At 38.4% G+C, this 12,473-nt stretch overlaps 1 protein-coding gene across 2 annotated transcripts in view; it reads left to right on the top strand.

The window, feature by feature from the left end:
- Positions 1-235: 235 nt before the first annotated feature.
- Positions 236-12,473, top strand: part of rin2a (Ras and Rab interactor 2a) — a 46,916-nt gene continuing 34,678 nt past the window's right edge. The window contains exon 1 of one of the 2 annotated variants that reach the window (XM_056236947.1): positions 236-457. The gene's annotated coding sequence lies outside the window, so the exon portion shown is untranslated. The remainder of the gene's footprint in view (positions 458-12,473) is intronic. The other variant, XM_056236943.1, reaches the window with a different exon arrangement.

Here is a 12,473-nt window from a genome sequence, read left to right as displayed (position 1 = left end):
TTTTGCTCTGTTTTCTTTGCTTTAATAAAGCAACTGAGGTTTAAAGTGAAAATTGATTTACTTTTAAATTGTTTATTTTCGATTTGCCTCCATAGTTTTCCACTGCCTTTCCGGTTCTTTCATGTTCTTCTCTGATTAACATGGTTCCTGAGTCTAACAAAGGCTTTTTCCTTCCAGAGACATTTCCCAGCTGGAACACGTGACGTGAAACTCAATGCACATCAACTTTTGTTCTCCTCCTGGAGTTTGTTTTTGCCGGGAGAGGTCGCATGCTTTAACACAGCTATGAGTTAGAAGAGTCTTTCTTGCGAAGTACAAGGACACAACCTTGCATCGGTCATGTAGGAACATCTAAGAACTGTTAACAGCAACTGAGCTTTTGGGGAAACATCATCCAGCTCTTATAAATGCGTAAATGTGCTTTTGTTAGCCGGTGTTTTGGTTTCGAGCCGTCGAGGTGAGTCTCACACTTTATTACCGCAAGTCTATGGCGAGTTATTAAAGTTTATTTTTATTTATTTATTAACACCTAAGTGTCAGATGTAGCCCAGCCTACAAGTCTCATATGTTAAAGCGTAAATAATATTTATATATTTTCGCCTATTTTATGCATGTACGTTTTATTACCACGTAATTAGCCGTGATAGTAATGTTTTAAATAGGTCTATGTTGGGTTAACAGTTAACACTGATAAGGATAGTTTGGTGAATTCTGTTTAGTACCACCTGCCTTTGTTGTCATGAATCAAAAACTAGTTGTTGCCAGCCGGTAGGCTTGAAGTAGCTAACGTACAGTTTACGGTGTACAGTGACACAAAATGGTCTTATTGGAACATAAATGTGATGTTAATGTGATGTTGTGTTTTTGAATGTCATCATAATGTTTTGAAAGTCTTAAGGATGGTCTCAATGAAGGTCCAGAATTTACAAGACCTGTAAAAACTGTAGGATCACTGTAGGCTACTATATTAGCTTATCGATACACAAAATGTTGTCATGAGTGAGTCAGCTTAGGTTTTGACACATTCATATAGGCTAGCCTACTTCTCATTAAATATATATATATATAAACAGTAATTATGTGGATTTCTCAAGCTCAGCTTTAGTAGAGCACTGAACATTGTATTTTTGTATGATTAGAATATGCACTTTCAAAGTTTTCACGCTAAAAATGTTTTAAAAGATCATATCATATTCGCATTGGAAAACTGCATGCACTTCCTCATATGCTCCATTGTGAACTTTGTGTGAGGGAAGTAGTTTAGGGGTCAAGTTAGTAGCATCAGTGTACTGTCCTCATTTGTACACAATGTACAATGTCAGTGATTACATCAAAATGTAAGGCAGCTGTAAAATATATTTGGCATCCCTTAAAACTAGCATTTGGAAGTGTGTGTCACAGTTTTGCTTGTATTGCATGGAGTATGTGGACCAAATGTCCCCTGATCATAAAACCTGAAATCCAAAAAAAAAAAAAAGCCAACAACGCCTATGAGGAAAATAACTTATTAAACATACTAAATAATGTCTTAAAGGATAGTGTTAAAGGATAGAAAAGCAACAAGCCTGTATAATAGAAAACAATGGAAAGTCCCTATGATATTGTGTGTGATTACTTATACTTATCCACCATTTGTACTTAACAGTATGCATTAATTATCACTTTATTACTGTCAGAAAAATTGATGGCATTCATTTCTAACTTGATTTTTCCCACCAGACTTTTCGTTTCTTCCCCACCAATATTTCAGCAGTGGCTCTGAGGCCTGTTAAGAGGATTAGTCTCAGGCAAAGGGAAGTAACTTAACTGATTTTGAGCAGAACATGCGTCACTTGACAAAAATTTCAGAGTTGTGCAGTGACTGCCATTGGATTAGTTTGGCAAGAGAATGTTTTGATCTGTTTAGCTATATTTTCTACATGACACCAGTCTTGTTTCCTTTAAGCTGCGGTTTGCCGGAATTGCTTATGCGACCACTGAACTTTACTCAAATGCTGAGGTGTCAGCCGTGACTGAGGTGTCTTCATTATGGTATTTCTGTGTACTGTGATTTGTCAGCATAATTTGAGTGCCTGCTGACAGTATTGAGAGTTGTACACTGATTTCATTGAATGTGATTAAATGGCTTGACAACTTTGAAATAAATGCAACGTTCTCCCGTGGTCAGCCGATCAGAGCAATGAATGTAAAGTTAGAGAGATAATGAGGTAATGAAATATCAGATTTAGATTAACCACAGCATTTTGAAAACAAGCCAATAACTCGCACAGTGTGATATTGTAGTGTTTTTTGCTGTCAAAGTGCACATAATTTCAGTATTTCTTTTTTTACTTAAATGTCCTTGCTTGTTGCTTCCTTTACTTTTCAACTTGTTTATATTAATTTATGATACACTATTGTTCAAAAGTTTGGGGTCAGTATTAAAAATAATAATAATAATAATTTATAAGACATCAATAATGTTTCAAAAGATTTCTATTTCAAATAAACCCTGCTATTTTTTTCTGGAAAACAAAATAGATCCATTTCAGTTTCCACAAAAATATGAAGCATCACAACTGTTTTCAACATTGATAATAATAAGTAAAGTTTCTTAAGCACCAAATCAGTATACTTGAATGATTTCTGAAGGATCATGTGACATTGCAGACTGGAGTAATGACTGCTGAAAATTCCAAATGTTATTTTTAATTGTAATCTTTTTTACAATATTACTATTTTACTGTATTTTGATCAAATATATGCAGCCTTTGTGAGGATAAGAGACTTCTTTCCTACCGACCCCAAACTTTTGTATGCACACTGGATATTTTTTGCCTAGTTTACATTTTGTGAGCCAATTGAAGGTTCAAACACAGAGTAAACCTCAGATATTTGAAACACTGAGATCCATTGGGACTAGTGCTGTTTTGAAGCAGATAATGCTGACAAGAAAATCTTCCCATCACGAAAACAACTCAAAAAAAAAAAAGAACGAACTCGCATTCCAGTCTTGCCCAATTTTGCCTGGCTGTGCATCTGAAAATGTGGTGAAAAAAAAATGTCTTCTCTTTATGTTCTGTAGGAATAGGGAAATACTAAATAATGGAAGAATACATGATGAAAGAGATCCTGGAAGCGATACATTAAAGTAGAGTAAGCCACACAGGTTAGGTAAGAGGAGCTGGCTTCACATGTCTGCTTCTTAAGTGTGATTTATTTGAACAAGATCTAATGGTTTATCTCTCTTTCCCACTGAAGCGAGACTGTAGTCAGCACATGCAAACCTCATTTTCTCTTAGAGGAATGTTTCAGCTTCAAAACAGATAAGCTCAACCAGCAGCTTTTGTGTCATAATGTCAATTACCACAGAAAATGATTTGGATTTACCATTTAAAGCATACTTGCACCAGCCAGAAGCAATGTAAACAAGGGCTTTCTGCTACCCGGTGGCAGGTGAAGCTGATGAACTAGCAACAACACCTACAGATGTTACAACTGTACAGCTCAGCTCAGACAACACTTTTTATGGGAGAGCTTAGTGCTTTAACAAAAATTTGAGGTTCACAATCTGTTAAATTCTATTGTAAGTGCCTTACTATACGTTCTTTATTTACTTTTGTATAGTTATGGATATTATACACCAAATGATGTATTGAACTTGTACCTTTAAACAAATTTGCATAATGGAACACTGAGCTTTTTTTCCAGATACAAGCACTATATTTATAGAAATGTTTACTTATATGTTCATTTTAACTGGCATACATCCTCATACCTCATAGTTTGGATGATGTGATGTGGCTGGAATCCAGCTTTAGCAATAAAACTTGTTTGGTTTCTTCAGTGTTGCTATTTTGGTATCTAAAAAACTTTCAAACAGGTTAGTTGTCTTGGATGGGAGGGGTTAGGCTATGTTTTACAGAAATCAAAGCAACAAATGTAAACCTGGATCAAAGAGGGTTTGCACTCAAAACCTCTCCTTATCATGATAACCTGCTCTAGACCTTTTCTAAAAAATATGAGAAAAGGATAATAATAGCTTGATGGGCAAGTTGCGGCAATTGTGTTTCTCTGTGGACGATCGTTCGGTATCCAGTCCAAAACTCCAGAAATGATATCAGTCAGGAAGCTCCCAGTCTGCCAAGAGCCTTTCCCACGGAATCACCTCACGCTTTACACTGCACTGTCTGAATGAGAGACCTCTTTGTGTCTGACAGAAACCTAGAAATGGAGATACTGAGTAAAAGCGAGAGAAAGGGTAAGTTCTGAGGAGTTGGAAACTTTTAACGTAGATCAAAAACTGAGGAAGCCAGAGGAAAGGAAACTTGATGAAACCGAATGGAAGATGTGCACTAAGCACTTTAATGCAAGAACAGCCCAATATATATGAGTCTGGAATTTGTCAGCACATGTATAAATCGTTGTTTGATCCTCATTTTGTCTGGTTATTGCTCTGGGACATGCTATGTGGGGTGGAGCTGGCCACATCCTGTAGAGCACTGGCCTCTGCCTGCTTCCTTTGAGTGAGTGTTTGGTTCTCCTGTCTGTGTGCCTGGGGATCTGGGGAAGGTATCACGCCCATCCCATGTTATGAGCAGGCCTAGATATGGTTAAGATACAACTTTGTGAAATAATGCATCAGATCTAAATGGTCATCTTTTAGCCTTCTCTTATGCAGTCTGACCAGTAGCATTCAGATGGATTGGGTTTGTTGGTCTGTGCTGCAGACTGCGGTAACGAGAGGCTATTTTGAGTGTGTTTTCTCACTGTTTTCCCTGCTTTTGCAGCTGTGCCTGTTAATGTCATTTTTCTGAGTCACTCCTCAATCCTTTCAGACAGCAGCAGGAGACTAAGCTACAAAAACACTTTAACTTGAATTAACTGTCGATCAGATTTAGGGTCTTCAGGGTTTTTTCATTATTGTTATTTTTAAGTTTGTGCATTCTGAAACTGCATCAACAGTTGCAAAAAAAAAGTGTAATTACTTGTGTGACTCACTGTAATGGAGATTAGACTCAAACACAGGTGTTCCTGAGTGAATCAGTTTGTTTGAACGAATCGCTTGAATGAATCCTCCAGTGACTCTGATAAAAACTCTTGTCACTTGTTTCAATCGATTAGATGATTCAATGACTCGTCACTTGTTTAGGGTGCGTCAAATCACTATTTCCCTAGGTTGTGAACCATACTCTATAGCAGGGGTGGGGAACTTTGATCCTGGAAGGCCATTGTCCTGCAGAGTTTAGCTCCAACCCTAATTAAACACACCTGAAGCTAATCAAGGTCTTCAGGATTGCTAAAGTTACAGGCAGGTGAGTGTTTTTTTCAGGGTTGGAGCTAAACTCTGCAGGGCAATGGCCCTCCAGGATCAACGTTCCCCACCCCTGCTCTATAGTGTACAATAATTTAGGCACTGGTAAGGACCCTGGCTCTGGCTCACTACACATTGGACACTGATGACTCTATTTCCGGCGACATGACAATGTCGTCATTATACAACAGCAGAACTGATATCTTTATTATATTGTTTTAATGTTATTTAAAGTAGCTTTTCAAAAGCAGCATTTCAGCCGTAAATAAATAATAAATATGAACTAGATTATGTTCATCATTAACTGCCTAGCAATGTATGTTTATGCTGACATATAATTAAGTAATGGTTAGTATTTTAAAAACATCTATCACGTGTATGTCTCATGTGATTTATGTTTCGCGCTTTGGAAGTGACCATCTATGCCCACTGGTTTTCACGGCACATTGTGGGACTTTTTAGGGAGCGAACGTTTCAGTGCACTGGAAGGATTTTGCGATTGAGACAGCCCTTAAAATGACCGACTCCCTGATCAGTGCCCTGACTACTGAACTAGGGAGCTGATTGAGATGCAGCCTTAGTTACTGAACTGAACTGTGTCTTTAAATGAATCAGTTGAGAAAATGATTCAATGACTCATCACTTGTTTCGTTTCTGAATGAATCCGTATGAACAAATCAATTGAGTAAATTGTATGCCTTGTCCAAATACCCAAACTTGCGGTCTTGGCCACTTGAGAGCTCGTGCACGCGACAGGAAGTAAGTGCGCAAGACTGTCCCATGTCTTAAAAATGCCAAAGGCCCTGTCCCAAATGGCGCACTTCATGCAGACTTTCGGTCTCGTGGACTTAAATTGCGTGTGCTCACCGAGTCTATGAGTCCGTTGGCCGTCCCATTTAGCATTTTAAGTCAAGTCATCTTCATTTATATAGCGCTTTTAACAATGGATTGTTTCAAAGCAGCTTTACAGAGATAAACATATAATTTAAGGTAACAGAGATTGTTTTGGCTTTATAGTGGTTAATGAATAATGTTATTTCCAGCTAAAGTTAATTTTGATTGATTCACCTCCGTCGAAATGATCAGACTTTAAACGCGAACCTGTGATTAACGCTGACGGCGTTCACATGCACATTCAGAATTGATTCTATAGTTATGTGCTTTTGAAAATATGTGCGCAGGTTTGTAATTCCATACAACCCATGCCTAAACAAACTACTTGTCTTGCCTATACATTTTGATACAGAATTTTGTTTTATTTTATCACTTCGGGGTACGCAAACCGAATTTCAACGCTTTATCTGTAGAGTGGGAAATGAATCCTCCATAGGGAGAGGATAGTTGGCACTTCAGCACTGCATTGTCATCGGGTCCAGGCGAATCTCCTTCGTCAGATCTGGATACGGCCTGGATCCGGCAGGCTGCGGGAAAAACCTCGGGATAAACAAAGACACTAATATTAGCGTAGATGCCATTCTTATGATGTAACGAGTACATCAAGATTTAAGGGAAGTGTTCCCAGTTCCGGCTGACCTAATCTATGCAGCCTAACATTGAATTATAGAAGTCTATAATGTATTATGTGTATGCTAGGTCAAAGAGATGTGTTTTTAGTCTAGCTTTGAACTGACAGAGTGTGTCTGCTTCCCGGACAATGGTAGGAAGACTGTTCCAAAGTTTTGGTGCTAAATAGGAAAAGGTTCTACCGCCAGCAGTCGATTTAGATATTCTAGGTATTATCAACTGGCCGGAATTTTGAGATCGCAATAGACGTGAAGGACTATAATGCGTTAAGAGCTCGCTCAAGAACTGTGGAGATAAACCATTTAGTGCTTTGTAAGTAATCAACAATATTTTAAAATTTATACGATGTTTAATAGGGAGCCAATGCAGTGTTGACAGAACCGGGCTAATATGGACAGAACCGGGCTAATATGGAATCAGTTGGAATCATTTTAACGCTCTGAAGTGTGCTCAGCAGCGCCCCCTTTGTACCCTTGAAGCGGTCTTCCGCGAAGCCCGCATAGATGCAGGCTCCACGCACTTTAACTACCCAGGAATCCTTGCGAAAGGCCAATCAGACAACGGATGGGAGGAGATTTCGCTCACGGACAATTGTTAACATGGCTGAGAAGAAAATATTTAAAGGTGCACTATGCAGGAATTCCGTTTTTGTCAAACAGCGACCCCTAGAGTCGCTGTGGAGTTCTTGTACTGTCGTAAATAGCACTCACGCAGAGATGGCTCTGCACTCACGGCCTGATCCCCTCCCCCTGTACACCGGTACCTGTTCAGTAGGATGGAAGCTGTAACGAGTTGAAATAAGGTGTGGCCCCTTTAAGAGCTGTGCGCCCTGTTTAACTGTCGGCAGTCTGTATTGTATGTGCGCCTCGAACACCACATGTATACGGCGCCGGGTTATTTCTGTTTGATGCTTATTTTATCAGAATTTTATCAGATCTTTTTTGCCGTAAAGCAATTCGTTACATCACGAGACCTGATATCACGCGACACTTCCTGATGCTGCGGCCGGCGACCCGCCGGCTCAAAGTTGCAAGTGTGTTTTTTCCGCTCACATGCGATAGGGGGGTGCGAAACGACCACCATTCAACCCGAAAAGAGTAATATAACCATTCCAATGACTCCGAAGCTGTTCGGTTGAGGTAAAAAACCTGCATAGTTCACCTTTAAGTGTAATTATCATTATGGTTTTTGTGACAAGTTTATACAAACATTATGATCATCGACCAGTGGTTGATGTCTCAAACATAGGCTAATAATAGCGAGCTAAATAATACGATCGCATTATGATTCATTAAATAAATAGAACAGAATGTCAGGGCTTTACTGAGTCATATGTAAACACAACAACAATAGGCAGCATATTTCCCCGAACCTGTAGCTCCTGTCCATAACAACAATCAGACCGTCTTCCTGTTTCCGGCGTGACGATCGAGTCTGTCGCAAAAATACCTCTCAATGCGCCCTCGCGGACTCGCGCTAAGGGCCCTATAGGTCTGCACTTCATGACGTCACCGAAGTGTGGACTCTGAGGAAGTCCACAAGTCCAGAGTGTGCCATTGGGACAGGGCCAAAGTGCAGTGCCCTTAATGCACACTAAACCCACACTATCGAGGCTAAGCGTATCCAAAGTCCTTTCTCTGGCGTATCCCATCCTGCATCATGTTCGGGAACTCATGTGCACCAAAATCGCGAGATGTTGAGGAAAACATTCCATTGTAATTTAATTAATCGGATGCATAGAATTTGGTAGTAAAAATTGCTAAATTGGGGGGTTGCAAGGTCTCTCGCTCGCTTTCCCTCTGCACAATCTCTGTCTCGCGTGCGGGCTCGCTCTAGATTCCGGGAGATTTTAACTAATTTGCGGCATAATTGGTCGATCACAAGTGGCTCAACGGGTAGATATATAGATAAACTCATCTTCCAGGCATTTGACCGACCAGGTTGATACTTCAGCGTGAGAAATCGAGGGTGTGGCATGTGAGCGTGTGAAACCAATCAAATGCGTGTCTCACGGCCAATGCGTGAGAGTTGGCAGCTCTGATTTACAATTGTTTTTATCACTTAATTAGAAGCACCACAATTTAAAATTTGTGTCTTCTGTTAGCCACATAGCGACTACTGAACAGACATATAGAAGTTTATTTTAAGTATTGAAAATATAATAAATAAAAGCTCTGTAAACACTTGCATTTTTTTGCAAGACTATAAGTGTGTCCCATTGAGTAAAGTTCTACACACACTTGCAGTCTTCACGCCTACTTGAACACTTGGGCCAAATAGAGGAAATACGTCATGCAAGTAGACAAGTGGTCAAGTGCAAAGACCGCAAGTGTGGGTATTTGGACGAGGCAACTCAATCAATCGTCAATTGTTTTGTTTCTGAATAAATCAGTGTGTCTGAACTAATCAGTTGTGTAAATGATTCAATGACGCCATCGACTTGCGTAGTAATATAACTTGCACTGTGTCACTTAAAAATCCCCATCACTAACACTGACAGTCTGTCTGAGACACGCAACACAGACAAGTGGAATGATACAGATATAGTGTTTGGCAGTTTAAATTGGCTATTCTGTTTTCACAATAACCGTGTAATAACTAACCATAGTGACAGCAAATAAAGTAAATAATAAATATCAAAGATGGTGTCGGCATAACAACAGTAAAGTCTTCACAATGAACGAATCTAATCGAGGTGCGAGTTTATCCCTCACATGTTATTAAAAGTGGCTTTACATGAGTGTACAGCACAACATTGGGCATTTGGGTTGTAAACAGACCACAAAACCGATTAGAGACACCCTGATGGAGGAAAGACTGGATCTAAATATTCGGATCACAGCTTTTATCTCCGTCTCTGTAAGTTATGTAAGCATGTATAATATGTTTGATGTTGTTTCTAAAGCAGGAATGTCTGTAGTGTGCAATGTTTTTAACTGTTGTAGTCTCAAGGCTGCTGTCCCCCTATACCTCGTCCGGGGAGAGCTCTCTACAGGCTCTGAGCCGAGCTGGATTTACTCCAGCTGGGTTTTTGTGAGGTGGAGGGCCATGTAGCAGCAGGGTCCTAACACAGTGCCAGATGACTTTATTATCCAATAGAAACACAGTCTCTATTCCCATCTCCCTTCCCCTTCTCACATACTGTCTAACCATTGCATCAGACTTGAGGGTGATTTATTAGTATAATGCTTTGAATATGTGTGTGAGATGTGCTGTAATTTATCCTAGTTACGGTCTCTCTACCATATGTTGTAAATGTTCAATATGCCAACAATTAAGTTGGTTATAATATTCGCTCCCAAGAATATGGGGACTTCAGGGAAATTAAATAATGCATAATGATTATTTAAATAATTTTAGGGTGATTTATAGACTCTCAGCACTTGGTGCATTTTATAGTTGGCTTTTGTTTAGACTTTCATTTGTTTGCTGTTAAATATTACACACAAGATCACTTCAATACAAACATGAACAAACTGCAAGTCTGATTTCATTAGCTGTGAATCACACTTTGAGTCTAAACCAACACATTCCCTGTTCAACAGGACTGGAAAGACTACATCATTCAGCAACACGCTGTGACTTCCTCTGTCAGTTACATTAAAATAAGTGTCACCGGCCCACCGGTGGGCCCAAATCCATTACATTTTTTAAAACAGTAATATCCTATACTAAACCTAAACTAATCTTGACAAACTATATATCATTTGAAAGCTTTTTCAGAGGAAGATTTACAGAGAAAATTACAGAGGAGCCGTAATTTATTAATTTGCAACAAGAATATTTTCATACTCCTATTCAATTATTTTAGAAAAAAAGGTCTGATTTTTTTTTTTTAAATGTAAAGACAAAAATTATAGATTCACCATTTGTTGCAGGAAGCTATAACGCGTATGCGTGTTCTTTTTATGTGTTCCTTAGAGGTTGAATTCATATCAAAATCTGCCAAACTTCTCATATTACTTCTGAATAGGATGTCTACTTCATAAATTGTATGAAAATTGTGGAAATAATGGTTCAGATCACTCAAAACACATATGGAAATGGAGGCGCCCTTATATGGGCAGTAATGGAGTCTGGTTGTCATCTAGTGAAAAGTTTGGTACTGCGTACAAACAAAATCTTACTGAAAGCTCATTTTTTGAGATATCAACCTAAAATTTGAAACACAACTTGTTCAGATTTTTGGCTTTGATTTTTTTGCAGTTTTAGAGTCGCCCAGGTTTTGAAAATATATATTTTATATAAAATAAGAATAATTAAATGTTTTACATTGTACATTTTCATAAACTCAAACTTCTATAACTTATTTCACTTCTACAGAAATCTGCTAAATGTCTTCTTTAAAACAAGACCAATCTTACGTCTATATTCCAAAGCATTCTTGAATTACAACCATTTAAATTCGAAATATGCATTTTCATGTATATAAAAAAAGGGGGGGTGACACTTAAGGGGTTAACAGGAACGGGGCAAAAGCCCATTGCTCAATTGCTTAATGATTATACAGATGCACTTTGATTGCAAAGCAAACCCGTATTTTTTTCTTGACACCAATTGCTAAAATGTGGAGTAATAATGTGAAAGTAGGATATATCCTATTAATCTTCAATCGAAGATCCAGCTGATATTTTACAAATGAAGAGTAAGATAAGTTGGTGAATATTGTACTGTTTCTGGACCCTAACAAGAAAGTAAGTGCTGTTGTGCGACTTGCATACAAAGTTAGCCAATCAGAGAGCGTTTACATCAGTGTTAAAGGAACAGTAGCCCCCCCCCCCCCCCCCCCCCTTTTTAAAGACATTAATACCAATTAATTTCAGCAAGACTGTATTAAATAGATCAAAAGTGACAGTAAAGACATTTTTAATTACAGAAGATTTCTAATTGAAATAAATGCTGTTCTTTTGAACCTTCCACAAAAAATGTCAAGCAGCACAACTGTAGCATATTAGAATGATTTCTGAAGGATCATGTGACACTGAAGACTGGAGTAATGATGCTGAGAACTCTGCTTTGCCATCACAAGAATAAATTCCATTTTAATATATTATTTTTAATTGTGGTAAAATATCACAATATTATTGGTTTTACTGTATTTTTCGTGGGCATAAGAAACATCTTTCAAAAACATTTCAAAACTTTTGAATGTAAGTGTAAATGCATATGGTGGTGTATTGCACAAGACGTAACATAAAGGCAATATAATCACAGGGAAACACAAACACAGATCTTTTACAGAATCTCAGCGTTGTTTTTTTTTTTTCATATAAGGAAATCAGGAAATCCATCTTTGGGTGAACTATCCCTTTAATGAAGTGTGGATTTTGTTTGTGTCACAGTTGAATTCTCTCAAGTCATTTCTTGACTCCTGCTGAATCCAAGCAATGTTCCAAGGCTGTCAATCAACTCTGCTGTAGTTTTTTTTTTTTTTTTTTTTTTTTTTGTGGCTTGACATGTCAAGCTTACTCTAAAAAATTAAGTTCCTGTTTACATCAGCCCAGATAAGAATACCAGAAATTCCATACCAGAGAATAACAGAGTTGTCTTGCTCACATTTTTGTTCTATTTGTTCTCTTTGTTAATATCTCAGCCCCCTTAATTGCTTGCGAGCTCCATTTCCTGTCAGGCCCTGCCAGGTCTCGCCAGACTACAG

The sequence above is a fragment of the Rhinichthys klamathensis genome, unplaced genomic scaffold, assembly GCF_029890125.1.
Source record: "Rhinichthys klamathensis goyatoka isolate OS25496 unplaced genomic scaffold, OSU_Roscu_1.1 h1tg000474l_1, whole genome shotgun sequence".
Classification (NCBI taxonomy): Eukaryota; Metazoa; Chordata; class Actinopteri; order Cypriniformes; family Leuciscidae; genus Rhinichthys; species Rhinichthys klamathensis.
Note: the sequence above shows the minus strand (reverse complement) of the source record. Positions and strands in the feature narration are given on the sequence as shown.